At 49.1% G+C, this 27,845-nt stretch overlaps 1 protein-coding gene across 14 annotated transcripts in view; it reads left to right on the top strand.

Moving 5' to 3' along the window:
- RAI2 (retinoic acid induced 2) overlaps positions 1-27,845 on the top strand; it is a 388,924-nt gene that overhangs the window by 325,586 nt on the left and 35,493 nt on the right. For 3 of the 14 annotated variants that reach the window (XM_038586950.1, XM_038586949.1, XM_038586937.1), the window contains exon 1: positions 3,095-3,324. The exons of 10 other annotated variants lie outside the window; for them this stretch is intronic. The gene's annotated coding sequence lies outside the window, so the exon portion shown is untranslated. Of the gene's footprint in view, positions 1-2,549; positions 2,747-3,094; positions 3,325-27,845 lie in introns of those variants that run through there. One more of the 14 variants, XM_038586947.1, reaches the window with a different exon arrangement.

Genomic DNA, 27,845 nt, shown 5'->3' with positions numbered 1-27,845 from the left:
CATGAGGCTAGCCCCACTCCTTTGGGGGTTCACTGAGTCCATGTGACAACTTCTCATGCACCGTATAGTGTCACAGTGCATCATTAACAGTTCATTTATTAGCCTCTGAGCTCCTTGGGGTCAGCAACCCTATGTTAACCATCTCTCTAACTGCAGCCCTTAGCTCAGTGACTGGCATACAACAGGTGCTTAATAGATGTTGATTGGATAAATAAAGGAATCATCCATCTGGCAAGTATGTGAAAACTAGATCATGAGGAGATGCTGTATTAGAAAAGCAAGATATAGATAAGATAAAAGAATCAGATCTGACCTGGGAAGTTTCTCGAGTCCTTACTTAAAATCCCCAATCATTAAAATCAGAGGTCTCAAAAATCACCGTGAGCAGCCCTGGAAGATTTTTTGTTTCTTTCCTGCTATTTGGGCATATCCTTTCTTCTCTCCATTTTCTTGGGCATCCCTTTAACCATATGAATACAATTCTTCCATATTAATGTCTTAGTTCTGTCCCAGACATCTCCCCGCTCCAGACCTGCTCTATAATTATGGACTTCTCTTTTTTCCGTCTCTCTGCAAGGGCAGTCACGATGAAAATACAGAAGGGTGCCACTGTACACTTCTGTGGGACCATAATGCCTGTTTATTATGCATTAATCTGAATCAATATAGTCTTTCCTGAAAACATAAGCTCCTCAAAGGGCAGCAAATATGAATCACAACTGCCAGCGAGGATCAAACATTAACCCAGGGTTGTGATGAGGCCAACAAAAGAAATAGGCTAGTAATTGCCTTCCAGGATATCAATCCCTACCTTATACACACATACCCCTTCAGCACACACAAAACCTTTATGGATCTCTCATCCATGAACTTGCCCAATTATAATTGCCCAGCTGTGTCTTTAGTTGTATTCTGGCTAGGTCCTGGCAACAGAGACCTCACATACCTGATCCAAGGATTCGGAACCGTCATGAGATCTCTAGAGGAAGTCTTTGGCTACTGGAAGGGCTGAAGACACATTCACAGACATATTTCCACAGGTATCATTAATGACTCGAAGCTGATTTAAGACCTCAAGAGCCTGACCAAAACAAGTAGGAACCGGTACTTTCTGCTGATATTCATTATTATCAATTCTTAAACTTGTACTGTGTGTCTTTCTGCCTCTATGTCAACTCGGTACTTCTTAATTTAACTGGGTTTTTTTTTCCCCCCGAAGGAGGAAATTCAGTATCAAGGAATGGTACCTTCAAGATTGCGTCTTTCTTAGGAACAGTAGGCACAGTGCTCGGAGCCCACAATACTTTTAGGAGCCCATAGAAATGTTTTCATTTCTTTTAAAATCAAAAGAAAAGATGATCTTCTAGGTCGAAGAAAATGTATTAGCGTGTAATATTAATATATTTGTCTTTACACCAATGCAATCGTAAAATATAACTTGTAGGTTTTTTTTTAATGGAGGAGGGAACCCACAAAGGCAAAAGCGTCCACAAAAGTCATAATGTGGCCCTGGTCTCTACCACATCATGCTTGCAACACAACAAAGTTAGAATAGAACCTCTCAGACGCCAGGTCAGGTTCTCATAGCAATTATAAACTTGCCAGGCTGCCCTCTATGTCTTTCACATTGTGTGTGGCCACCCCAAATTCTACAAGAGGGAGGTCATGGTTACTAGTCGTGGTGTTGGGATGGAGGATTGATCACGCAAAGGAGACCTAGAATTAGACTGCTCTCTGCTCTGATTGAAATAACTTCAGCTCTGCCGTTCTCTCAAATATCTTCGTCCTGTTTTTATTTCCAGAAAAAAAAAATCTACATCTGTAGGGATTCCTTAACCCAGTGCAGTTGCTTCTTTTGCTCTCTTAAAATATTTATAGGATTCAGGGTTTTTATTTTATTTTCAAACGGTCACTAGTGCTGCTAATACCTATTCCTTATTTACTGGCGAGCAACCGTATATTCAGTCATCTCTGTAACTCCAGGTTTTAGCCTCCGTGTCTGGCAAACACCAGGTGGTTAAGAAATGTTAGACTAATAAACAAAAACACCTCTCAGGCAAGTTTGTGGAAATTAGATTACGTCTGTGGGCTCGTTTTGTCTTTAATAATGTGACACCTCGTGAGAAGGACCTTGTGCCTGTATCACAGTGGCATTTTAGGGGGTGATCGCGAGCCCTCCCCGGCCCTCCCGCCTCCATCAGCCAGCCGCTTCGTCTCTCCTGGGCTCTGGTCTCGCTCTTCTTCATCCTGGGGCGTGGAAGGGTCCCCGGCCTGCCGGTGGGCAGCAGGATCCCCGGCCCCCCGGTGTCCAGCACCGCCTCCCCCGGCCCGCGCCTCGGGCGCCCCTTCCTCCTGCCACCGTGCACCGCCCCCAGCCACGCCCTCCCCGTGGGCGCGATCACCTGTCCCTCCTCCGCCGCCGCCTCCTCGGGTACCCTCTCGCCCCCCTCCTGCTCCCCCTCCTCCGCCACCTCCCCCAAGCCCTCCCCTTCCCCGCCTCCTCCCACCCCTTGGTGTATATAGTAAAGGCCGGGCGCCGCACGCAGACACACACTCGCCCGGACACAGGCGCGCACACACTCACGCACAACCGGCAGCAGCGGCGACAGCGGCTCGGTGACAGCGGCGACGGCGGCTCCCACCGCTGCGCACCCCCTTCAGGCGGCGGGCGGCGAGGCCAGGCCGGAGAGTTCCCGCACCCGCGACCACCCCGTGGCTTCCTGGAGGCGGCGGCCGCGATTGCGAGGTAGCCGCCGCGGCGCCCCAGTGCGGGCCGGGGTCCCCCCGCCCCGCGCGGACCTGCCGCCGGGACGCAGGGGGCGCGCCGGGCTGGGCGCGCCTGGCGGGGCCCGGCGCCCGGGGAGGGGCCTGCTCCCGTGGGCAGGACGGCGCCCGGAGGCCGGGGCCAGCTGGGAGGGCCGGGCGGGGGCGGGGGCGGGGACGCGGGCCGCGGCCGCCACCCGTGCGGCGTCCCCGGGCCCCGCTCCCGCTCCCGGCGCCGCGCACTGGCTGGCGGGGCCGGAGAGGCGGCGCCGGCCGGCGGGGCGGGGGCCCCGAAGTGGGTTTCGGGCCGCCACGGGCGCTGGCACCGGCGCAGAGGGCGGCGCGCGGCGGACTCCGCGCCCGGGCACCGCACCGGGCCGCCCGCGGCTCTGCCGCTCTGCCCCGGCCCGGAGAAGCCGGCGCCTTCCAGGCCCTTCGAAAGATGGATTCTGTTGACGTATCCGGCGGCCCTGGCGAGCCGGGTGGAAAGTTGGGTTTTGCCAGATCGCGCCGGGCTCGTCTTTGTGACGCTCGGCCGGCCCCGCATCGCCCCGAAGCCGGGTGAGTGTGCGTCGGCGTCCCGGAGCCTCCGACCCCCCGGCGCCCGGAGCCGGGCCGGCCGCACGGGCGCGGGCTTTCTGCCATGTTAGGCACCGGGCGCCGTTCTCGCAGCTTCTTGCGTGCGTTTCGGCGGCGCCCTTCGCTGCGGGGGGACTGGCCGCTTCGCTCCGCGCCGGCGGTTTCGGGCTTGGGGTTGTGCTCCGCGCGCCTGCTTGGTCGCCCTTAAAGCCCGACTATTGTTCGGAAGCCCCGCCTGGGTGGGGAAATGGCACCCCCCACACTTGCCGCCGAGGGGTCGAGATGTTGCCAAACAGCTGCTGCTTTGTGTCTCCCTATCAGGAGTCCCCGGAGTAGGTTTGGGGCACGGCGGATGGATGCACTGGGCGGCGGGGCACGGACGAGGAAGGTGGCTCCGGACGAGCGGATTGTCACCCACCCGGTGGCGAGCGCTCGGCCTCCCTTTCGGCCTGCCAAACTTTTATGAATATTCCTTTTGTGGCAGGGGAAAGCGTAATGAATTCAGCCCAGTTTTCCAGGGAGAAGCGACCCGGCTTTAACAATGGTTTGAGAACTTAATCAATGAGAAAGGCAGGGGGAGGAGGAGGAGGAGGAGGAGGAGGAGGAGGAGGAGGAGGAGGAGGAGCTGACACCATGTCGGGGATGTGGCTGCTTCTCGCAGACTCAGGTAGGGGAGAGGTGGGCAGGGCCGAGCGCAGCTCCCGGGTGGCCGAGTTCGGGGAACTGTCGGTAGCTCTCACCTGTGCCCGCTGCAGCCGCCCCAACCCCCCATCGTGCCCCCATCTCACGCTCTGCCCAGCCCCTGGCGGTGGGGCTCGAGGGGCGCCTTGCGGCCGGCCCCCCTCATCTGGCGTTTTTAAGGATGTGTAAATATTTTGCTGAGCATAAGTGACATCAACAGAATGATATTCCGCAGAGCCCGGGTGTGCAGCGATGATAAATAGATACGGCCAAACAAAGTTTTGATAACCGCGGATTCTCATGGCTCGCTCTGTTTCATTTGGGTCTTTGTTTTTGTTGGTTTAGCATTATCTCTCATCCTCTGGTGTGATCCCTTTATTTAGCTGCTTTTGGAAGCTTCTCTTTAGAACAGAGAGGAAAGCAGCCAGCAGGGAGAAAACAATTCTTAGCCTTGCATGCATCTCGCAAGGTTTTTTTTTGTGCTTTTCCCAGGGAATCTTTCCCAGTGTTGTCTAGGTGGCTCTCTTCCCCCTTTGGAGTCTTCAGAATCGTTTGTTGATTGATCAAGAGACTTACTTAATGGTAACTTTGAAAATGTGTCGTGATGTGCTTTTGTTACAGGAGAGGGGTGGTGGCGCGGGAGGACGCTAGTGGGGAGGCTAGTGTGTGGGAGCCACTCGCCAGGGCAGCATTATGCCCCCACCCGCTGTTTGATCATTTGCGTTTTCTTCTCAAAGAGGAACACGGGCAGCTGTGCCACTTTCAGAAGTCGGGGGTGGGCTGGAAGGCACGGAATCATAAACCGGGTGGCATCCCTCTGCTCCTTAGAAGCCCTCAGAGGCCACCCACCCATCCCGGAATCCCCTCCCCCCAGAAATATCCTACAAATGGCCACTTGTGTCTCATCGTGACTGATGCCCACTAGAGGCATTCCAAGGCAGCCCAGGCACCGTGAGCCAAGTCAGACTGAACTTGGGGTACTTGGCCGCTTTGGCACGAGCCCATGGAACCATGGGGGGTCCTTTATCATGCAAAGAAGCACCAGACTTCCAGCTGTTGAGGTTTGGCCCTAGGAAAACCTGCCCATCTCAGGAAAAAATGAGGAAACAGCTTTCCAGGTGAGGCCGGTTGCCAGTGTAAGAACTTGGTTGGTGGGCAGTTGGGTAGGAACTGTAAAAAAAATAAAAAGTCTTGTAGCCAGAAAACAGCCTCTGAGACAGGGCCTCTGAAAAGCAAGCAAGAAAAAGAAGATGTAAGAGGTGTGTGACGAAGTGTTGCTGGGAGTGCTGTAGCACTAGGAGAACAGATTCGGCTCTAGCTACAGCCCCCCGAAAAGCTAGATAGGACTGGCCTCCCCACCTCCCTCCCATCCTGAATGGAGGTATCCTGTACGTGCAATCTACAATAAGAAAATAGCAAGTGTGTGTTCTCTGGCTCCTTCCCTAACCTTCGATCCGGGGGAGAAGAGGATAGTGGAGGGACATAAATTGGGAAAGGAATTACCATTTGTCGTTGCCCTCTGTCTGCCAAACACTTCACATGTGGGAAACCACGATGTGATGGAGGCATTATTTTATAGATAAGGAATCTTCCAGTCACATGTCTGAGTCCAGACTTCGGTGGTTATGAATTAAAGGGGCAACCTGTCCCTCTAACCCCTCTTCCAAGTCTCTTATTTATTTCTCCCAAAGGCCAGAGCCCTCAGCCCCTACACATTCACAAAATATGGTCCCTAACTTGGGGAGGCGGGGAGCCTACCGGTGAGGCAGCCTAGTCAGCCAGGGTACATGCTTATGTGCCAAGTAGATAGACCCCAGGTAGTCGCAGACTATTTCAGATGGAAACACAATGCCTCGTCATCTTGGGATTTCCAACACCCAACTGTTGCTTGATAAATAAGAGTTGAGTGACTAAGTGATGGAGCTGATGGAGTGAATGGTGGTAGGGCGGCAGCTGTAAGTCATTGTCAAGGGACGCTCGGCAGGGAGAAATCCAGAGATTTTTATATTTGGAGATTTGGAGTTCCTGGTGTCATGCTCTATTTCTAGCTTGGGGTAGGTCCAAGGCGACAAGTTCATGTGATATGGGCGAGAGCATTCCCGTTTTTATAGATGAGGAAACTGAGCTAAGACAGGTTAAATAATTAGCGCGAGGTCAGGGGTAGGACCAAAGGATGGCTGAAGTATATCTGACCTTAACTATCTCTAGCATAAATACACTCTCAATAAAAATGAGATGACGTCTTACCACACAAATGCATCCTGTAAGCAAGTCCCTTAGCCCCTTTCCAACCAGATGGTAGCCTTTAACCCGCTAGAAACTCTGGAGCCGCTGGAAGAATCAGGATTTGAATCCATGTATGATTCTCTTGCCTCCCTGATCAGAATATGCGGGGGAACCTCAGAGAATGAGGCTCTCAAGGAAGGGGAAAGATGGCTAATTGTACTCTCTCTCCCCTGCACAAAAGCCTGTGTGGGATTCTGAATTAAGCCTGGTACGGGGATCAGGGTGCCATCCTTGCTATAGAGTTGGCTGCTCTTGTCTTTGGAGGATGCCTCTGATTACCACTTCTCCCTCCCACCTGTTCATCTGCCTGGATCCCCATCATCTCGTTCTTTCTAGACTCAAGGCATCTCCTTTGTAGCTCCAAATTTTTTCATGAGCCTCTTGAGCCTACTGCTCTCCTGTGTTCTGATGGCGGCCGGTGAGGAGGTGATTTTGGTGGTTGCATTTGTACTTCTGGATTTTGCACATGACCCTCCTTCTCCCTCCAGCCAAGAACACACGCACAGACACACATACATGCGCAAACGCAGGCGCATGTAATTTGATCATGTTTCTTTATCTGCTTCACCAAATTAGATTGCAAACCCAGAATTGTTATTGAAAGAACGTACGTGACTTTGGTGATCTTCTGCCCCAGCCCCTGCCTTGGACAGATCAGAAAAGCTAAGATGGAGGCGGCTCAACCAGCAGATGCCTTGAGTAATGATTATACTCGCTGGCCTTCCCGCTGCTGTGGGGCAGCCCCCCACAATGTAAGCATGGGCCCTGGGCCTCTCATGAAAGCCCACTGGGCTTCTAGAATATCCCAATCCTTGCGATTCCGATTTCTGCTGTGATTCTTTGCTCCAATAATTTGATGGCTCACCCTGCTCTCACCTGTCACTCTTTCTTCCCACAGGTTTTTGGTCTCGCGCTGCATTGTCTAACAGAGCCTTTTATGATGATGGAAATGTCCCATTATCTGCACCATCCCATACAGTAGCCACAAGTCACATGTGGCTATTAGTAATCAGAAGGTGGCCAGTCCAAAGTAGGATGTGCAATAAGGATGACATTCGTGTGTGCTAAGACTTAGCACAAAAAAAAGAATGCAAAACAGCTCATTAATAATTTTCATATCGATCACACAGTGCAATGATAATATTTTCAATATGTTGGTCAAATAAGCTACAATATTAAAATGAATGTCACCTCTTTCTTTTAATCTTTTTAATGTGTCTACCCGAAACTTTTAAGTGGCACGTTTATTTCTATTAGGCAGCGCTTGTCTAGAGCAAACTAAACACCAGCCTGTGCCTTCAGCCTCATAGTACCTCTAGATGTTTTAGGGGGCATAAGCACCCTTTGTCTCCATGGCAGGTGAGAGGCATGGGCCGACTCAGTGGCCACAACAGCCTGGCATCAGGCAACTTTGATTTTCGGTGGCTAAGGCGTCTCTTGGAGGGGTGTGCCTGGCCAAGCCCATCCTCGAGCATGTTCGCTCAGTCAAGCTCCCCTGAGGAATGTGGGCTCCCCAGACTTGATGGAGGTGAGAGAGCAAGGCAGGCGTGAGGATGGGCAGGGCCGGCTTGAACACAATGAGCCCTTTCCTCTCCTCCCCTCCACCTCTCCCCACACCAGGCTGGTGTCCTGGTCCACCGGAGAGCTGTGTCTCCCCCGAGCACCTGCTTTTCTCGACGCCTGGTCTAAGAATATCCTTCCTGGGGATTTGTGCTGTGAGAACAGTGTCCCAAGTAGACACCCCAGTGGCGACAGTGGGTTATTTGGGGCTGGAGCCAATCTCAGAGAAGGAGAAAGGAAAAAGAGGATGCACATAGTTGTTTCCTGACACCTTGATGGAAACAAGAGTGAGGAGACAGATACCGTTTCTGTGAGAGAGACAGAGTAAATGCAGGGAAGCCAAGCCCCACCTCACACACCCCGGTGCTGCAGATGAGGAAACCTGATGGACGGACAGTTCCTGGGGACGGCCAGGGCTCAGTGGGCACCGCGGACCTCCTGGGCCCTTCCCTGGGAGCCGGGCATGGCCCAAGTAGGCGGAAAGAGCTGGAACAGTGAACTTGGGGCTGCGGTGATTTATGGGTCAGGCCCCGTGGCTCTGGCTCCTGAGGGGGCTGCCCCCACAGGGGACCCTTGGCTGACCCCCTTGAGCGCCTCGGAAGGAGCTGGTTTTGTTTCCCATGGCAGAAGCAGACTGTTTACTGGAGCACAGGAAGAATCCGACATTCTGGCGAAAAATAATTCATTAACAGCCAGGGTATTACCAGTTCCCTGGAAAAGCTCCTCCAGCTGCACTGTAGCAACTGTTCTTTTTCAGCAGCAGATTCGGGCCTCGCTGGCAGCCAAGACTGGCTGTGCTTGGGCGTTTTTGTCGTTGTTGTTATTTTTGCTTTTGTGCGTATGGCCACTTCTGCCTTATAATTCAGGGGAAGGCATGGTGGCCGCCGGGGGTCGAAGTGGTGTAGCTGTCACCGTTATGTCCTTCATGGCTCGAGCCTGGAAGCCCTAGGCCGACCCCAGTACCACACGTCCCTCCTGACCAAAGCCCACCCCGTGCCAGCGGCCTTGTAGAGCCACACAGAGTATTCTAGACCTGCAGGAATTTCAGAGGATCTCAACACCTGCTCTCAAGACCCTCTGGAAGCAATTGGCTGAGGGACCCCCACCCCCAGCCCCGCCCTCCCACAGGCACACAACAGCAGGCCGAAAGTCCTGTCTTGGCTGTGTGGGATTCTTTGCTTACTATTAATTGACACAGTGGGGCCAAAGTATATGATTCATCATCCCAGTTTTGAGGGCATTTGGAAAGCCAGGCAGGCGTAGCCAAGAGAATGGGCTGCATGTTTTGCTCACCGAGAAGGATGGAATCTACAGTAAATAAAAAGAAATGATTCAGGAAGCTTTTTATGCTGTGGGAAAAAAAAATCTGCTTTAAAAAAAAGGTTTTTGTCTGCTTGTTTGTTTTTTAATGCCTCATGTTCAGAAATGCATACCCAGCTAGCAAGAAATGGAAAAGAGTGGCATTTCCTTATTTTCGTTTTTTTTTTTTTTTAAACTCTAATTGCAGGTTAAGTAAGATACGATGTATTGATCTTGGTTTTGTATGGGACATAACTAGATAATCATTTTATTTTATGGGATATTAATTTCCATCCATTTAGCCTGATGAAATATGCATTTCAAATGCACCCTGTCTACCCCTGCCATCATCATGGTCTTTCTCTCTCTCTCTCTCTCTTTTTTTTTAGGAAGAGAGAGCAAGGTGGGGAGGGGAAGTGGAGGGGCAGTGAGGGAGAAAGAGAATCCCAAGCAGCCTCCATGCCCAGCATGGAGTCCGACACGGGGCTCAATCTCACAACCCCGAGATCATGACCTGAGCTGAAACCAAGAGTCAGATGCTTAGGGGCGCCTGGATGGCTCAGTAGCTTGAGCGTCTGATTCTTGGTTTCAGCCCAGGTCATGATCTCATGGCTGGTGGGATTAAGCCCCATGTCAGTCAGACTCCATGCTCAGTGGGGAGGGTTCTGCTTGAATATTCTCTCCCTCTGTCCCTCCCCCTCAAAAAAATAAATATTTTTGAAAAATGAGTCGGTCACTGAATCAACTGAGCCACCCGGGTGCCCCTCTTCACAGTATTTAAGGTTCCTAGGTTCAGACTGAGAACCTATGGCATTTATTTGAAAAGGAACAAACATGTCCTAAGCTAACAAATATGTAAACCAACCTTAGATTTCAAAGAAAACCACGTCTTCTCCCTATGATGACTGCCAGTGATAGGAATATTAAAGGCTAGGCATATTTGGCTGTATATAGAGCACAGTTTCTCCAGCTTGGCCTTGTTTCTCCACCTTGTTGACATTTTAGGCCAGATTTTTTTTTGTTGGGGTCAGGGGACCTGTGTACTGTTGGATGTTAGTAGCCTCTCTGGCCTCTACCCGCTAGATGCCAGTAGCATCACTCCTTGCCACCACAGTTGTGACAACCAAAAATGTCTCCAGACCTCACCAAATGTCCTCTCTGGGACAAAATCGCCCCTGGTTGAGAAACATTGGTCTAGGCCAAGGTTTAATAAGTAATTTGTGGGTTTTGGCAACTTGAGCTTGAAATAATAAAAGACACAATTTGTCCCCCCGATTTTTACGTATACTGTTCGGGGGGCGGGCAACGAATTAACAGTTGGAAGTGGGTCATGTGCCTGATTTCACTCTAAGGTTGGTGGAAAAGTCTGTAAGATTGTATAAGCACAAGAGCTCTTTTTTTTTTTTTTTTAAGGCAGGCAACTGAATAAGGCATAGGTAACTGGGGGTACACTTGTAATAACTGAGGGCTTTTCTGGCTTTTCATAAAGAGAGCCGGTTTATTCCTCCCCAGTTTCTTTTTCATATGCACCCGATTCAGGCATGCCTTCAAAGCCACCAGGCATCTGCGTCTACCCCACCCCCTCTCCACTGTCATTTCTCCTGTAGCATCTTAAGCCTGAGCCAATTAATTTAGCCCTTTAGTGTACTTGGGAGAGCTCTGCGCGTAGCACTGGAATAGACTCATTTCGGATTGTGGCCACCCTTTACCCGCCACTAATTTCTGTGCTTTCCAGTCCTGTTCAGAGAGAGAATGTCAATGGTGGGGAGATGGGGCATTTTTCAAGATTATGGGACCTTCGAATTTAGGTGGTCCTCGCCATCCCTGCCAGTTTTCTCCCTCGCACACACATTTGTTTCCTTGCAGCAGTTCCGCTTGGGGAGCAGAAGTCAGCAGGGCTCCCTCGGGCGGCCGACCCGGTGCTGCCTGCGGGCACGGCGGCAGGTGCACCGCCAAGGCCTTTCTGGGGGAGCCCAGGGGGGCTAGAGGGGAAGGCGGGGGTGGGGTGGGGGGTAAAGCCCAGAAGGAAGCGCAATGGCCCGGAGGCCCCGAGGGGGACCGGAGAGGTGGGTGCTGTGAGCCGGGCAGGTGCCCCGAGGTCAGGGGGCCGCCAGGGGCTGGGCTGGGCTGGGCGCGGGGGCTGGCGCGGTGGCCGCGGCGGCCTGAGGAGCTCCGGGGCTCGGGCTCAGCCGTCCCTGGCGTCCCTGGCGCGTGCCAGCTGCGCCCCGGGACACCCCGGCCGCCGGAGGGGGCAGTGAGCTCGGTGCAGGGGACCCGCGCGGCCCTCGCGGCCGGGCCTGGGGGGCGGCTGCGGCCCGGGGAGAGGAAACACGACCGTAAATCTGGGCTTCGGAGGCCAGGGTGGTGGCGCAGAGGCCACCGGGGCCACCGCCGTGTGCCGCAGAAGCAGACAGACAGGTCCAAGTGGTGTGTTGTTCCTCAAAATAATGGCAGTGGCAGTGGCTGTGAAACACATTTAGACCCTTGTCATAAAAATGCAAACAGTCCTCCTGCTATAGGGAAAAGCTAAATAAACTCCATTGCAGCTGTATTAAGTAGAAACAGATTTGAAAATCGGGTGTTTTTTTTCCTGAGACACTTATTTATAGCAGGTTGGGCAAAGGCTGCCACTATCTTTCGCGACTCCGGAAGAGTGTTTTCCAGATGGTCCTTGCTGTTTTTCTCTTTATTAAGCTTAGCTGAACACGGCCTTGCTTGGAAAGGTTCGTAGAAACTGGTGTTTGTTTTTTTTTTTTTTTTTTTTTTCAGATTACGATGGCCATTGATTGGCCAACAGATCAATGGATGGGAATGGATTGGGCCTGTGCTGCTGAATTTCCTTTTGCATTTTAGAAATAGGGAAAATACCGAGGAAAGCTCAAAATAGGGGTGCTCCTCTCTTTGGCTACGTACATCAGAGCTTCGGAAATCATTCGGGGCTACGTTTTCTATTAATTTACATTTGCTTTTCTTTCTAAACTAATGCCCCTCTTTTTGTTAAATCTCTCCAACATCACTGTTTCCTTTCCAACATCTAAACAATGTCCAGATATATTTCAGATTGAGCAATTAGCTCTGGCTACAATTTCCCTTTAGGAAAAAGAAAATCACTAACCCGCTAGACTAAATATGAAATCACTGAATGTGAAAATATCAATCTGAGAGCATTTGTCCTAGGATCCTTTGTGGCTTATCACTTGCATTTTAAGAAGGCTGGACACACCCGTACCAAGAAACCTCAAGCTTTATTTTTGCTCTTAGGAGCTGGGCAGCTGGATTTGGGGTCATCCAGGCTGATTCTTACAGCCCAAACCACACAGGGGACCGTTCTGCAATGTTCCATAAGCCATTGGTCCCCACAGACCAGACATGGGACAAAATTTCTACCCATTCTCGGTGAAATGAAAGAAAAGTGAAAATGTAGTGAGTTTCTTTTTTAAAGCTAATAAACCTTTTCCATTTCACAGAACTGTCCTTTATTCTAAAATGGCCTTTCCTGCTTCTCTTGGTGTTAGTGTCTCTTTATGAATGGTCAAGGAAGTACCTGGCATTTGCAGCTTAACATCTTTTTTGACAAAGTCAGAAGTTGTCCAATTTCATGTTGGATCCTCCATTTTTTCGAACGTTACTCATCCAGAACGTTAGAATGTCTGGGATTCACCCGGGAGGCCCAAGTAGCTTATGAAGGGAAGCCTTTGTTATGATTCCTAAGCCAGAAAAACCAACCTGAGCAAGAGCCCTGCTCTGAGTTCCCTTACTCGACTCTTCCGACCCATCAACTGCAGGGAGCTGGCTTTGTCCAGAGCCCACGTGAAGCAGAGTCCTGTCTCCAGAGGAGTTGGAAAGGGAACACTGGCCTCTTGGACATAACATCTGAGCGTGCAGCCTGGGCTCTGGGAGCCTGGACCTTTCATCCCTGATTCTGTTTTCAACTCTGCTGCCAGCTCACATGGGTTCCACCCACCTCCCTCCTCTCCTCAGCCCTGCCCACTGCTCCATGAGCCAGCAGGCCTCAGCAGGTCTCACCCAGGTGTGGCCCTGGTCTCTTTACTGGTCTGCTGTACTCCTGTCCTCGCTCCCCCAGCTGCTCTCCCTCTCGATAAAACTCTCCAGCCTTGTCATCCCAGCTTAAGAACATTCAGTGACTCCCTATTTCCTGATTATTTAAAATAAAACTCCACGTACGAAGCCCTCTTGCCTTTTTCCCAGTCCATTCTCCCTGTCGTGACTGGCCTTCAGTCGGGAGAATGCCTCTGGGTTGTACAATTACTCTGGGTTTCATTTGTTTTCTTATATGGGAAGAGATTTGCAAGAAGGTTACAAGGTCTCTTGGGCATCTTTCTAGATGAAGAACACTGAAGCCTTGAGTCTAATGTAATGGACCATCCCAGGGATCGTGACATTCATGGTTTACAGAAGGGAAGGGAAGAGAAGGAAGGGAGAAAGGGAGAAAGGAAAGAGCAAGCAAAGCAAAGCAAGTCCCACACAAAATGAGGCTCTCTAGCTTCAAGAATTGTAGCCTGACTACAGATCTCTTACATACTGCTTCTGGATGAGGAGGCCACTTTTCCGGCCTGCCGACAAGTGGGTATTGCTTCAGGATGGTACTGCTGACTTCTGCTGCTGAAAATAGAGCCACTTCCACAGGCTCTGAAAATTGCAGTTGAAACATAGTGGAAAGAGTCTATCCTAGCCAACGCAGACTGGCCATTCCATTAGGAAATATCTCCATGGTTGCTCATAAAATCATAATAACAACAACATTACCTATCGTTTATCAAGCTTCTGCTATAGGCTGGCCAGTTGTCCCAGGAGATTTACATTTATTATATTTCCAGCTTTGTAACAACCTTAATAAGATAGACAAATACTATGAGTTTCAATTCATACAGGAGGAGTCAGGCAGGGCTCAGAGAGGGTTAGTAGCTTACACAAGGTCACACAGCCTATAGAGGTAGAACTAGGATTCTCTACAGCCTGGCTCAATAGAACTTCCATTCTACACTAGACGTATACCATGTGGTAAGACACTGGCTGTCCAATATGGTAGCCACTAGCTAGAGGTTGCTGTTGAGTGCTAGAAGTGTGACTAGTGTGGCTGAGACCTGACTTTTAAATTTAATTTTTAATTCATTTTCTTTTTAATTTTTTTCTTTAGCATTTTAAGTGTATAGTTAAGTGGTATTAAGTATATTCATAATGTTGTGCATTTGTCACCACCATCTATCACCAGAACTCTTTTCATCTTGCAAACTGAGTCTCTGTACCCATTAAAGGGTAATGCCCCAGGTCCCCTCCCCTCAGTCCCTGGCAACCACGAGGCTACGTTCTTTCTTCTTTCTTTAAAAAAAAAGTGTCCCCTTTCCCCCCACATCTGGGCCTCTGATAACCACCATTCTACTCTGTTCCTATGAGTTTGGCTTTTTTTTTTTAATTCCACATTTTAAGTGAGATTATGAATGTTTATCTTTCCTTTTTAAAATTCTAAATTTTAGAATTTGCACAGGGCCAGTGGCTACTGTAGTGGGCAGCGCAGCTGTAGAGCGTGCTCATTCCACCGCGCCCTTCTGCCCTTCTGCTCCCAGCTGTCCGACATCGTCCTCCCTTTCTCAGAGGCCTACGGACCAGTGTGCATGCAGATCACCTGGAGGGCTTGCTAAACCACACATTCCTGGGACCAACCCCTGGAGCAGGTCCGGAGTGGGGCCCAAGAATTTGCATTTCTAACAATTTCCCTGGTGCTGCTGGTGCCAGGGCACTTGGTTGAACATTATCTGCCTGGGCTTAAGGACTAACTCCTGCATCCTCCAGTGGCGTGGCCTGGGGTTCACTGTTAGCTTCTGGTACGCGGAGAGCAGTGGTCGCTGGCTCAGACGAGTAGGGAGAAGCGTTCTTCCTGCTGCTGCCCTGGAGACCTGGCCCTCCACCAGCCCCAGCTTTATTTGGGCCACAGTTAGGTTTGATCACTCCCTTGGCGATTCTTCTGGAATGTGTTCATTTTAGTTTGGGGCTCCTTGGGAGAGGGGATGGAGCGCCAGGCGTGGTGAAGGAAGAGGCATGATCTCTAGGAATTATCTGATGTGACAGAAGTCTGGACAGATAAGCCCATTTGTTGTCCAGTCTGCTGTTCTCTGCAATTAAACAGCAGCGGAAAAAGTTAACTAGGAACGAAAAAAACAAGGCAGGTGAAGCAGACAGGTAACAGACCCAGGTCCCCCCGCCCTTGTGTCTTCGTCCTAAAGTCTGTGTCCCTGTTGGAAGGCAAAGGCCATTTGCCCTGGGGCAGGATTGGAGGTGAGGGGGTGTGAACGGCCAGGGGGCCCGGAGAGGCCCCTAGATAGGGGACTGTCCTGTTGGCCACCTTGGCTCTTGATGTAGCTTTCAGCAGTGCTGAGAATGTTGTTCTTGTTTTTTCTTTCTTTTTTTTTTTTTGTTAAAGGCAGGTGTAAAGAAGTAGCTGAGATTACTCATGAAAGTAGCTGTTAGGCTGTTTTTCTTATGAATATTTATAAAATAAAAGAGCAATGTGGAATCACTTTTTGTCTAAGTGTGCACAGATCTTCTGTGTTTTCTCCCATGGAGCCTGTTCTTTTCTCTCACTGTTTTCCCTCTTTGTTTTGTTGTTGTAGTTGTTTCGTTTTTGGAGAGTAGGAATCATGTGTCTTTTTTTGTGGCTTGGTCTCAAACCAGCCTTCATTCTCTTGAGCCAGGCGGCACTTCCTAAAGTTCATTTTAATCACCATGTTTGACAACCCAGCCCTCCTTGGCTCCTGGCAATGTGCTCTGTAGCACTTAGATGCTGGTAATATGTTTCATACAAAAAAGTACAAACACACAAATTTCTCCCAGTTTATCTTTTTCCAAAAGCGAGTCTTCAAAGGCGTGAACTCCAGGCCCATTTCTGCTATTATAGGGGTTGTGTCCCTGTTAATCGGTGGTGAAATGTCAATTTCCTGATTTGAGTACTTCCGTCATCTCACTTAGCTCTGTGCCATCTCCCCATGAAAGAGTTCGGCAAACCAGAGCTCCCCAGTGGGCTCCACCCCCCACCCCTCTTGTCTCTGTCATCACCACTCATCAGGGCTAAGACCCACTTTCCTCCAGTCAACTGGACCTATCCTCAACTCTATTTGGGACATTTAGAACATGAAGCTCTTCATCCCTCAGTTGTATGGGATGTTTCTTTCCTTCCTTGAAATCTGTTGCTTGCCTCCATCTGTGTAGTGACCAATGCCAAATGCCCTTTTCCTTTCTTTAAAAAAAAAAAAAGATTATTTATTTTAGAGAGAGAGCCTGTGAGCCAGGAGGAGGGGCAGAGGGAGAGGGAGATCGGGAATCTCAAGCAGACTCCACACTGAGTGCAGAGCCCGACACAGGGCTCGATCTCACCACAATCCCGAGCTCACAACCTGAACGGAAACCAAGAGCTGGGTGTCCAACCAACGGCACCACCCGGGTGCCCCTGTCCTATTCCTTTTTACCACTTGCGTGGATGGTGTGAAGAACTTCAGGTTTTCCAAATCCACGATGGAGCTGAAGCACCTGGCCTGGAATCTAATACACGTGTTCCCACTTAAACCACACAGGAATGTTTTGGAATAGCTACTTTAATTTGTAGATGAGGAAAGGGAGTTTGTGGATGATGAGCAGAAAAGGTGGGTGGGGCCCAGATGGTAGTGAGTCTTGTTAGTCTTGAGAAAGAACTTGAACTTTATCCTGAACACTTTCATAGAGGCCAGTGACTTTATCTACTCTCTGTGTTTGGTTTTTTGTCCTAGTGGAGAATGAACTGGGGCAGGAGGGAAGGAAGACCCAAAAAAGGGCTCTGTTGCAGTAATCCCAGAGAGCAGTGACCTTGAACTGAAGCAGCATAGCGGTGGAGGCAAGTGCTTGGACTGTAGAAGCTTTTAGGAGGCCGGCTATGGGATTGGGTAATGGCTGGTAGGTAGAGTAAATGATAACACACTGGTTTCTGTCGTTTAGGCCCCTTGATGGGCCAGGGAACTCAGGAGAGGGGAGAGATTGGGCATCTGGGGCCTCCCTCCCTTTGCAGTCAGGCGAGTGAGCAGACACTCTTGGCATTGGCCCATGTAATCATCTGAGCCCCAAATTCCGAAGAGAGTGTGTTGAAAACAGTGAATGGGCCAAAAAATGGGGGAGAAAAGGAAAACCTGACAGATACAGTCAACAGCCAGAGCACCTTCAGTCAGCAGCTTTAAATATACTTTCCAAATTCATGTACTTTAAATAGGCCAGAATTTGTAAGCGGTGGGGGGCACAGAGTAATCCCGCCAGTTCACACCTTGACTGGGCCCAGCTGGAGGAGAAGAGTTGGCTGATGGCCTGCCACCAGGGTGACCAACTGTCCTTCGTTTGCTCAGGATTGAGAGGGTTCTGGAGACATGAGATTCAGCTTTAAAACCTGGGCATTCCTGGGCAAGCCGGGGTGAGCTGGTCGTTCCATTCGCCAGGGGACATGTCTTAACACGGGCAGCTGGGCTGGTTGGGGCCAGAGCAGTGAAGACTCAGTTCTACCTGGGGACTCGGTGTGGTGATGGTACCACAGAGCAGAAGGGAAGCTTGGGAATGGAAGAGGCCAGAATGTGTCCCAAGCCCTCTCATATCTTCTCTGGGTCCAAATGAAAGTCTTATCTTAAAGTAAGAGCCTGGAGACTCCATTCTGCCTTTCTGGAATCTAGTTTGTGCCACATCCTCCTCCTCGTAGCTGCACACACACACACACACACACACACACACACCTACCCCCCCACCCCCACCCCCCCCACCCCCACCCCCCGCCAACCCAGCATTTGGGACTCGCAGGTCCTTAATCGGATGTGGGAATATCTTAAACTGGGTCTGAGGTGGGCAGAACAGTTTCTTTACTTAATACAATCCTACATCCTTGAAATCGTGGTCAGAAAAGACTTTTTTTATTTTAAGAGCAGCAAAATGCAAAATCATTGGTAGCAGTAGACCATTTGGATCTTCATTTGCAAAGGAACTATAGCCCTCCATTATTCATAAGTCTTTTGAAACCAAATGACAAATTTTTTGTCTTCAAAAGCTTCCCTTCCCCACCCCCACCACAAGTATTTCTCTTGCAAAATAAACCTCAGTAAATAAGCAGACAACATGTTGTAAATGGTAGGACAGAGGAACACTTGGAATAGAAAGCTAACGAAATGGATTTTTCCTGTGAAGGCCTGGCCTGGCACAAGCCTCCAGCTCCATCCAGAAATGCAGAGGGAAACAGAGGGTGAGGTGACAACACTCCTCTGACACCAGTGACACCAGTGACAGGGAGAAGCATCTGAGTCCATTCTCGTGAGCGGCAGCAGCAGGAATAAGGAGGAGCTCAGTGCGGGGAAATAAAAGAGAAAGGGAAAAAAATAGAGGGACATGTGAAAAAAAGTAAGGTTTAGATTCTTCTGGCCATGTGGCTCAGGTAGTGAAGGGGCCAGAAAGGCCCCAAACGGGACTTGGGTCTTTGGAAATAGCCTCCAATAGTCCCCTGTCCTCCAGTGAGTCCGAGAGTGAAAATGAGCTTTGTCATTTCTCTGTGCCCTTCTGTATCACTTTATGAGGAGTGGGTATTAGTTCTAGCAAAATCGCCTGCAGTATATTCTTACCCAAGCATAAAGGACATAGTGGGTAAAAGCTTAAATAATAGTATCAGCATTTTAAGAAGGTTTTTTATTTCACATACATTTTTAAATAGGTCAGAATTTTTAAGCAGTGGGGGCGTACGGTTTATTCTTTTCTTGGTAATGTTTGACTGTCCATGGCAGCTATACCAGCTGTATGGATGAGAGAAGTCCTAAAAATTACCCATCACCGACCTTTACTTTCAGATTTTGATCTAAAATCCTAACATACATACAGAAAGGTACGGGTGCTGTTAAGTGAACAGCTTGAAGAATTTTCACAAACAGCACACCCAAGTCACCAGCACCCCGATGGAGACAGGGGCCACACCAGCCCCCCAGAGGGCCCCTCCGCACAGCCTCTTCATTACTTCTCACCAACAGTATCCACTGTCTTTCAACAGCATAGATTAGTTGTGTCTCACTCGGAATTCTTCTGTCATAGCCTTGTGTATGATTATCCACCCCCCCCAAAAAAAGTCCTTGTTTTTTTTTTTAGGGAGGAGGGCAGAAATTTTGTAATGGTTTCCTTTCTCCTGCTGCCCTGAATTAGGCCTGTTCAACAGGAAGTTTCCGAGCTGGGTCCCTGCTGGTGCAGGGTTTGGGGCAGGCTGGTCCCTGCTGCCCAAGACGATGCCCGGGCTGTGAGCCAGTAGCCTGCCCTTGGCATCACCTCTGCCAAAGGCAGCCACCACACCCGCCTTATCTGGCCCATGAAAGCCTCTGTCAGATATTGCAAAGGCACGTGTCTTTGAAGACAGGACAACAAATGGCTGAGAGGTCCCTGAACGTATTGGCCCTTCTGGAAAAGGAGGTCAGTCACAACCATTACAACAGCACATCCAACGTGCTGGGGTTTTTTCCACCTTCCAAATGAGAGTGCGATGGATTAATTCCGCTTCTTCGCAGGCATCGTCGAAGCTTTCGACGTGCTTTCTGCCCCCTTTTCTTGCTGCAGGAAGCAAGCAGTACGAGTGCGGGAATAAAGCTATGGAACATACATCGTAATGTGTCTGGAGCAGCATCAGAAAAGGACTTATTTGTTCTCCTGGGCTGTGTAGTGCCGAGTGATTGAATGCTCGCCAAGCTGTCAGTTTTATGAAACAAATTCCCTAACCCCCTTGGCCCAGAGCTTTGCTCAGCCTGAGATGGAAAAGAAATAACTTTTAATAGAAAACTCATTGCTAAAATCTAAGATAAGATTTCAGAGTTACTTCTCTCCTAAGAATAAAATGAAATATTGAAGAAAGCATTTTGATGGGGGACTCTTAGGGAACCTTATTTCTCGGTTCTTGCTTAACAAACTATGTTAATAAAAATATTTAGACCTTCGTGATGCATAATGCATTTTTATTCCTAGTGAGCTAGCCTGTTTGTATACACAGATGTTTCCTGTGGTCCTTCTATCATTGCTTCTGCTTTTTTTTTTTTTTTGAAACAATATTTCTAGCCGGAAACAGAATCTTAGGTTAAGAACCTAAGCCCCTCACAGACCCTGTTAGTTTGAGTGAGGGTATTTTTATTGCTAGATTTGAGACTTGGTGGGGGAGAAGGTGGAGGGGGGAATCTTCTTTTATTCAAAAACACAGAAAACACTTTGAATAAAAAGATAATTCAATGAATCCACGGTATGGAGACATTACTAGACAATTCTTCCTTGGCTTCTAAATTAGACCTGGCCAGTTTGTCCGGGCACATTCATTACTGAAGGGCTGGCCAGCTTTTTAGTCTCCGTTCTTACTGTCAAAGCCGCTGTGAGTAATGCCTGCCCTTTCATACAAACCTTAGGTGTGTTCGACTGGGTTTTACAGATTTTCCAAAGCATTGTTCTCGCAGAGCTGCAGTTTCCTTTCCAGCAGCAGGAACACTGTGGCAAACACAGCTCACCAGCCCAGTTTCTCTGCCACTCTTAGGAGCACGTGGAAATCAATTAAAAATAAAATCCATAGGCCAGTTGTGCTAAGGAAGGAAATGAGGTTTTACACATCAGCACTTTTCAAAAAAACAACAAGAAAAAAACCCTATCTTAATTGAAAAATGGCACAATGCCCTAATGAAAAATGAAGCTTCAGGATTCAGTCTTTAATATCTCACTGATGAGTGCGTATTTCCTCCTGTGGCTACCCCTATGAGCGAATTTTGAAAGAATCAGGCAGTGTGTTGAAATAAGATATCACTCGGCGTGACTGTTGGAGTGAGGCATCGCCCTGTCTGGCTGACTTGTCAGTTGCTGCCTAAATGCCAGGAGAGGAAGGTTCTGGTTCTTCGGGGCTTTATGTCCTTTAACATTGTAGTATTTCATTTCTCTGTTATAATAAAAGTACATATTTATTTGAGGAAATGTATACATTTAGAAAGGCAACAAGAAGAGAATAAATACCATTTGTAATCCTGCCACTATCAATGACTTTGGTTCCAATCCTTGAGTCTTTTTTGCCTATACATATATCCTCTCTCTTCTCCAGGAATTTGGAAGGTATATTCCACAAATTGATCCCCCCCACCCCAAACTTCTGCTAACATACGTTTCTGTAATTATCAACATCAAGAATGAAAAGGTATGTATTTTATTACCTCTTATGTGTGACGCCAAGTTTTGGGATATTGACTCCTCCCCCTTTCACTGTCCCCACTGTGCTCCCCACCACCAAGTCTCGTTCACTGCCATATCCCCAGCACCTAGAACAGCACCTGGCACCCAGCCATTGCTTCAGAAATACCGTAGAAGCAATGAATGAATGCTGAGAGTTTATCCTCACATGACGTCCAGGAGGTGAGCACTGACTCCTGAGGCCAACCTCTTCCCCCCTTCGTTTGCTGCCTCTCCCGACAAGTCCGATGAAGCGAGCTACGAGTCCCACTGCTGCCTGCTGGCTCCGCTTTCCCTGAATTCCCATGTGGGGAGGCAGGGAAGGGTGAGCACCCAGTCTTCACTCAAATAGACCAAATTCCCAGGTCTTCAGATTGCTACGGAATGGGGCATGTGTCTTCATCTCTCTGCACGGCAGAGATGCCACCCGTAAACTGTAGACACTAGTGTTATTCCAGCTTCTCTTCCCAATGACAGCACAAATAAGGAGCCTTTGGGGGGCCCTGGACATTTCCTTTCGTGTTTCCAGTCGCGCCATCTGATGGGTCCAGGAGAGTTCCTAATGGGGTACTTTATGCTTCTGTGCCAAGTAAGTCAGAAGTGGCAAACAATCGGGTGGCCTTTCTTACCATCTGTGCCTCCACTGCCATCCTGTGTGCTTCCCCAGCAGCGCAGGCCTTGTCGCATTGTAGTTGTGTGTCCGCAGAGCTGACTCTCTCACTACACAGTGAATGCACATTCCGTCTTGGCATCCTCCACCAGAGACCCCCAGCACTGGGACTGAGGAGTCGTTCAGTATGTATTTGTTCAATGAATGAATGACTGAGTAGTATCATTTTCTACACATCTTGCCTTATCCGCACCATATCCGTGGGCTTTCTGCCATCCCCAGATGACAAAAGCAAACCAAACCAGAAAATTAAACCTCTAGCCTTCTGAATGTCTACATTAAAATGTAAGCTTCTGATAGACAGACCCATAAGTACTGGTTCTGGAAAGTGCCAGCTTAAGGGGGAAAATATTCCCTCTTAGTTCGTTGGCTGGCAGATCAGGTTCCTGAGGAGAGGGGGAGTGACAATGTGTGCGCAGTAAAGCTCCTGTCTGCAGCTTTTAGTTTGAGTTATATGTGTGTTGGCATCTCTTTCACACAGAATCTGATGAGTTGGCATTTATTTTTGACAGCATCTCAAATCTTGTGAAAGTCAGAGCTGGGGGCTGGTGGTGTTTTTTAGTAATATCTCAGATGATGGCAGGATAACCTTGATAGTAAAAAAGAAAGGTTCAAAAAGATGTCTTCTTAGAGTTCTTCCAGAAAACTAAAAGCTCAGCAAAGAAGAGCTTCAGGACGTCTCAGAGCAAAGGTTTCCTTGAACATTGACTTTTTGTAGGCTGCACACAAACAAAGACACACACATAGTCGCTGAGGTGTGTTTCGTATAATTCAGCATAGCAGCAGCTGCTGGTTAGTCCCCCGCACCTGTTTTGTTCATCTTCCCAGACCACCCCCCCCAGACTACATTTCCCAGCCTCCCTTGCAGTTTTACCTGTGGCCATGTGACTGGGTTCTGTCTGACAGGATGCTCCATGCTCTTTCTTCAGCCACTGGCTATCTGGGATGGAGCAAAGACCCAGGGTAACCCTGGAAGTTTGCAGAGCCACCTCTGCCTGGGGAGGATCATTGCATGAAATGGAAGTACCCCTACCTTACACTGTTACGGGAGTAAGAACTACGCCTCCATTAGTGAGCTAGTACAAGTGTGAAGCAGTTAGTTAGGCAGCCAATCCTACCTTAACAAAATCATACTCCTTAGATGTTTTAAAAAAAAGTAGCTGGACAGTTTTCAAAGGCCTTTTATGTGCCAGGAATTGTTTATGTTAATTATAATCCCCTCAGTAGACCTACAAAGTTGCCCTCATCTTACAGCTATAGATAACTGTAACTTCCCACAACTCCAAGTGGGAAGGGGGTGAGTATTTTATCTGCCATGGTGGCTCCGGGGTTGGCACAGAGGTTGGAATTGAGTTGATGAGGCTTGTTGATGATAGAGGAAAAGAAGGCCCAATAGGGTGGTCCCATTCCCAGGGCCCACAGCTGGAAAATGCAGGACCCACTATTTCACCCAAGTCCACCTGGCTTCAAAGTCCAGCTGCCTCTGAGTGTCCGTAACCTGAGATTTTAAAAAGAATGGGTGAGGAGCCATCGATGGGGCTTAGAAAAAACATTGTAGTCCCTCATCTTGCATTTCTGAATGGAAAAGTAACATATTAAAAATGAAAACATTGACATTTCCAAAACAAAGAAAGGGACAACTCTCTGTAAGCTTATCAGAGAAAACTGGTACAAGCTTGGCTTTTTATTCTGTAAGTTCTTAACATATACACACATACAACAAAAATTACTTCACTTTGTGTATAGAAAATTCATATTCTCTCCCCACCGCATGATTTTGTTATTTATTTTCTTCTTAAACAATTTCCGTGGACACTATTTCCATGTCAGGACATACCATTCTGTGTCATCCTTTGCGATGACTAGTACTATTCTGTGTAACAATCTGCAATAATTAACCAGTTTCCCCTTGGTTGTCATTTAGGTTGTTTCCAGCCTTTGTAACACAAAAGAGCTGTGATCAACATGCTTGTGTGTAGCTCTAGGGTAGAATCCTAAGAGCGCAGTCGTGAGCCCGCCAACAGGCACGTGTCACTGTCCTCCACATATGGGGACCTATTGTTGCAGAAAGTCCAGATGGTCAACAGATACTGAAATGGACTCCATGAGTTTAGTTCTTCAAGTTAAGATAACAAAGAACAGTGGAAGAAAGGGTTTCTAGAATCTCGTTCAGAGTGTTGCAGATAAGGCTCCATGCCGTGGCGAAGATTAACAGTAAGGAGGCAATGATGTCGCAGCGGGAAGAGGTGGTTCCTTCACACCCTTAGCTGGTTTCTCTGCAGCCACCTGGCAACGAGGGCAGTGTTATCCGGAAGGCCAGGGCTGATCTGAGCCCAAGGGAAGACACTGTCGCCCACTAAGAAGTGAAGCAAGGCTTCCTTTCAGAGGAGGGGGCAGTGGCCAGGAGGCCAGAGAGAAAGAGGAGGAAGGTGTATGGATGTCCCTCAAGGTTCTTGCTGCAGGACACACATTCCTTAGAACCGGGCGTAAACCTGATGTGCCTGGACAGCTTTGGGGGCAAGCAGGCGATTCCAGGCAGATGTCTTTGTCCGTGGGCACAGCTGTGTGAGCTCTGAGATGTCCCTGTCCATGAGGGATGCTCGTGGAATGATGGCGATGATGATAATGATGATGACAGTGCTGTGGTTGGCAGCGGGAAGAGGGAGATGATTACCTACCCAGACGGGCTGGAACACTAAAAGCTGAACCCACGAGAAGAGCTGCCTTCCGTGTGTGTGTGCACGCGCGCGCACACACACACACACACACACAGCGTGATGTGGTTGAGTATGTGAATGTTAAGTATATATGTGGTGTGCAGCGAATGTGTGATGTGTGCAGTGCTGTGTGTGTGTGACAGGTGGGATATGTGCAAGTGTGCTGTGTGGATATGTTTGAACAGGTGGGGGGAGGCTGATTCAATCCCCTGGGGGCTTCATGTGGCCTACCAGAGGCCTTAGGCTGCTCACTTTGAGTTTTTCCTCTTGTATTCCTTGTTTCCTGTGGCAAAAATGCCAGCTTCGCCCAAGAGAATGCTCCTGACCATTTTCTCCCCTGGGGAGCCAAGCTCGAGGGAAACACTTAAGTTTCCGCTGATCACCTCATTACCCGGCAGACTTAGAGAGAGGGCAGCAGTGGTCTCCAGAGCCATCTTATTTTAGCTTATTATTCCTTTTACTTATTATTCTATTTTCCTTTATATTGAGGTGTATATAACGCACACAGTAAAGGTGCAGGGAGCGTACAAATCTTAAGTGCTGATACACCATGTAACCACCTCTCAGTTCAAAATAGAATCCATTTCCAGCACCCCATAAAGCTCCCTTGAGCCCTTTCCCAGTCGTTATCCCCCAGAGACAACCACAATTCTGACTTCTGTCTCCATAGATTAATTTTGTCTGTTCTAGAATTTCATATAAATGGAACCATGCAGTATATGGTCTTTTGTGCCTGGCTGCTTTCACTTAGCACAATGCTTTTGAGATCCGTCCATGTTGCCGCGTGTATCAGCAGTTCGTGTCTTCCTGCTGCTGTGTGGTATCTTATTGTATGGATGTATCACAGTTTGTTTATCCATTCTCCTGCTGACGGACATCTGGGTGGTTTCCAGTTTGGGGCTATTGCAAATAAAGCTGCTACGAACATTCTTGAACATGTCTTTTGGTGGCCATATGTAGAGCTGTCTTAATGTTGCCTATGATAGCATTTGACAAAGATAGAGCTTGCAAAAATCATACAACAACAAAACCTCAACTTACTCCAGCAAGTTGCCCAGAAGAATGAAGCGGTTGACTTTAAGTGGCTTGTCTTAATCCGAATATCTCCCTTCCTTTGGGAGAAAAGTGCATCACATGGGGGACAGTGGTAGGCTCTCTGGCACTTGGAGCCCTCCACCAAAACAGCCATCATCTGTGAGGATTGCAGTATTTATTTATGAGGTTTCCCAGTGTAAAAATGACTCCTTGGGGGATAAACCGGGGCCTTTGGGAGGGCCATTGGCTACTGCACTCTATGGCTTGGGATTTGGGCTCCAAAGCCAAGACCTTCCCATTGGGAGTCCCAGTAAGGCTGGGTGTACACAACTTGGAAAGACACCCAGTTGACTTTGAGGGAGCTCAGACTTTGGGGAACTCTGGCCTGTTGCCTGACCCTGGGACACCAGGACGGATTCCAGGGAGTGAAGAAAGAGGAACTGACAGGCTTGCACCTGCATGGTGGTCCTTTGCAGACTCTGGTGTCCGTAGCACCTAAACCCTTGCCCTCCTCTCTAAGGAAGCTCTAGGGACTGACCCCTGTGTCCCTGCACTCATTCCACCTGCCTGCACGCTCCCTGCCACTCTCTTTGCTTCTCTGCCACAAGATTTCTGTCCTGACTGTTGCCTGCCCAAGGCGCTGGTGTTTCTGCCCCTAAGCAGTGCCACAGTGGAGTCAGGAGGTGGGCACCCCAGCAAACCTTCCCTGGCCTTAGCAGGGATAGCTCTGAGGTTAACTCCCAGAAGAACTGAGCCCTGGCTGCCCGCAGCAGGCACCCACTCATTACAGCTCCTTTGAATGGCCACCTGCCCTTCCGGGCTCACTTCTGCACCCCGGCACTGGGGCTACCTGGGACCTTCTCCTGCACAAACTGTCTGCACTTGAGTCTCTGTCTCAGGGCCTGCCATTGTGGGTTTCCCAAATGAAGCCACCCTCCTCCCCAAGAAAAATGTTCTTTGGCACATATGTTGATTTTGTCTGGGAATTTTGCAAATTCCACGGCACCTTTTGCATCATCCACTCGGGGGTTCAGCCCAGGCCACCGCCAGCTGTATTTGCTGTGGAGAAGTTTGAGATCAGTGGCTGACCCAAGGGAGGACAGTAACAAATAGTATTTAATTTTCAAGCTGCAGTGAAGGCAGACAGCCTTCGTCCCATTGCTCCCTGTCAGTGTCACTCCCAATACCGCGTACGATGGATGTGACGCTGCAGAAAAGTGTGGGTTAATGAAATCATTTAAGGCACCCACCGGGGGTCGGTTGAATATACGGGTGGGGGAGTGGGGTGGGGGGGTGGGCACTGCTCTTTAAGGAGCTTCCAAGCTATTCTGTAGCCCTGAGGAAAATGGCTTATCATAAAATAGAAAGTGAAAAAGAAATGGCAATAATTTTAGCTCTACCACGATAGGTTGTTTCCTGGGGAAAAAAAAATAAAACAATAAAACAAAATAAATATTTTTGATTTGTTGGGAGCATGCAATTCCTGAATGAATATTCCCTTCTGCTTTTGATTTTCCCAAATGTGGTTGTGTTGGAGGTGTGAACATTTTTAAAAGAATTCTAAAATGAATCCTTTTGGGGAGAAAAATGAACGCACAAAGCACTTTGTCCAGTTTCTTTCTAATCTTTTCTCGGAGGGGTGTTTTTTTCCACTTAGGTTAAGCAAGGGAACATAGGAAGGTGGGGCTTGGGGCGGAGGGCTGTCATTAGATGGAGCGTTTGATGATTTGGGTTTGAATTTTCGGTTCTGGAAGGATAAACACATGGACCTGTGTCTGGGGGTGGGGCGGCCGCAGGCCCGCAGCATCGAGGGAGGACAGGGTGTCAACCTGCAGCTGCAGGTGGCCGTTGGTCCCTGGGGCGGGTGCAGTTGGAGCAGCACAGGTGTGTTGGGGGGGGGGGTGAGGGCACAGGTCAGCTTGCTCCGCCAGGGTCGGTGGGGCTGGCGGAGGAGCCGGTGTTTCGGGTGCTGAGGAATCCCTTTTGTCTGGTTGTCCTCACCACCCCGCGTATTTAGC

This window comes from Canis lupus, chromosome X (assembly GCF_011100685.1).
Source record: "Canis lupus familiaris isolate Mischka breed German Shepherd chromosome X, alternate assembly UU_Cfam_GSD_1.0, whole genome shotgun sequence".
Lineage (NCBI taxonomy): Eukaryota > Metazoa > Chordata > Mammalia > Carnivora > Canidae > Canis > Canis lupus.
Note: the sequence above shows the minus strand (reverse complement) of the source record. Positions and strands in the feature narration are given on the sequence as shown.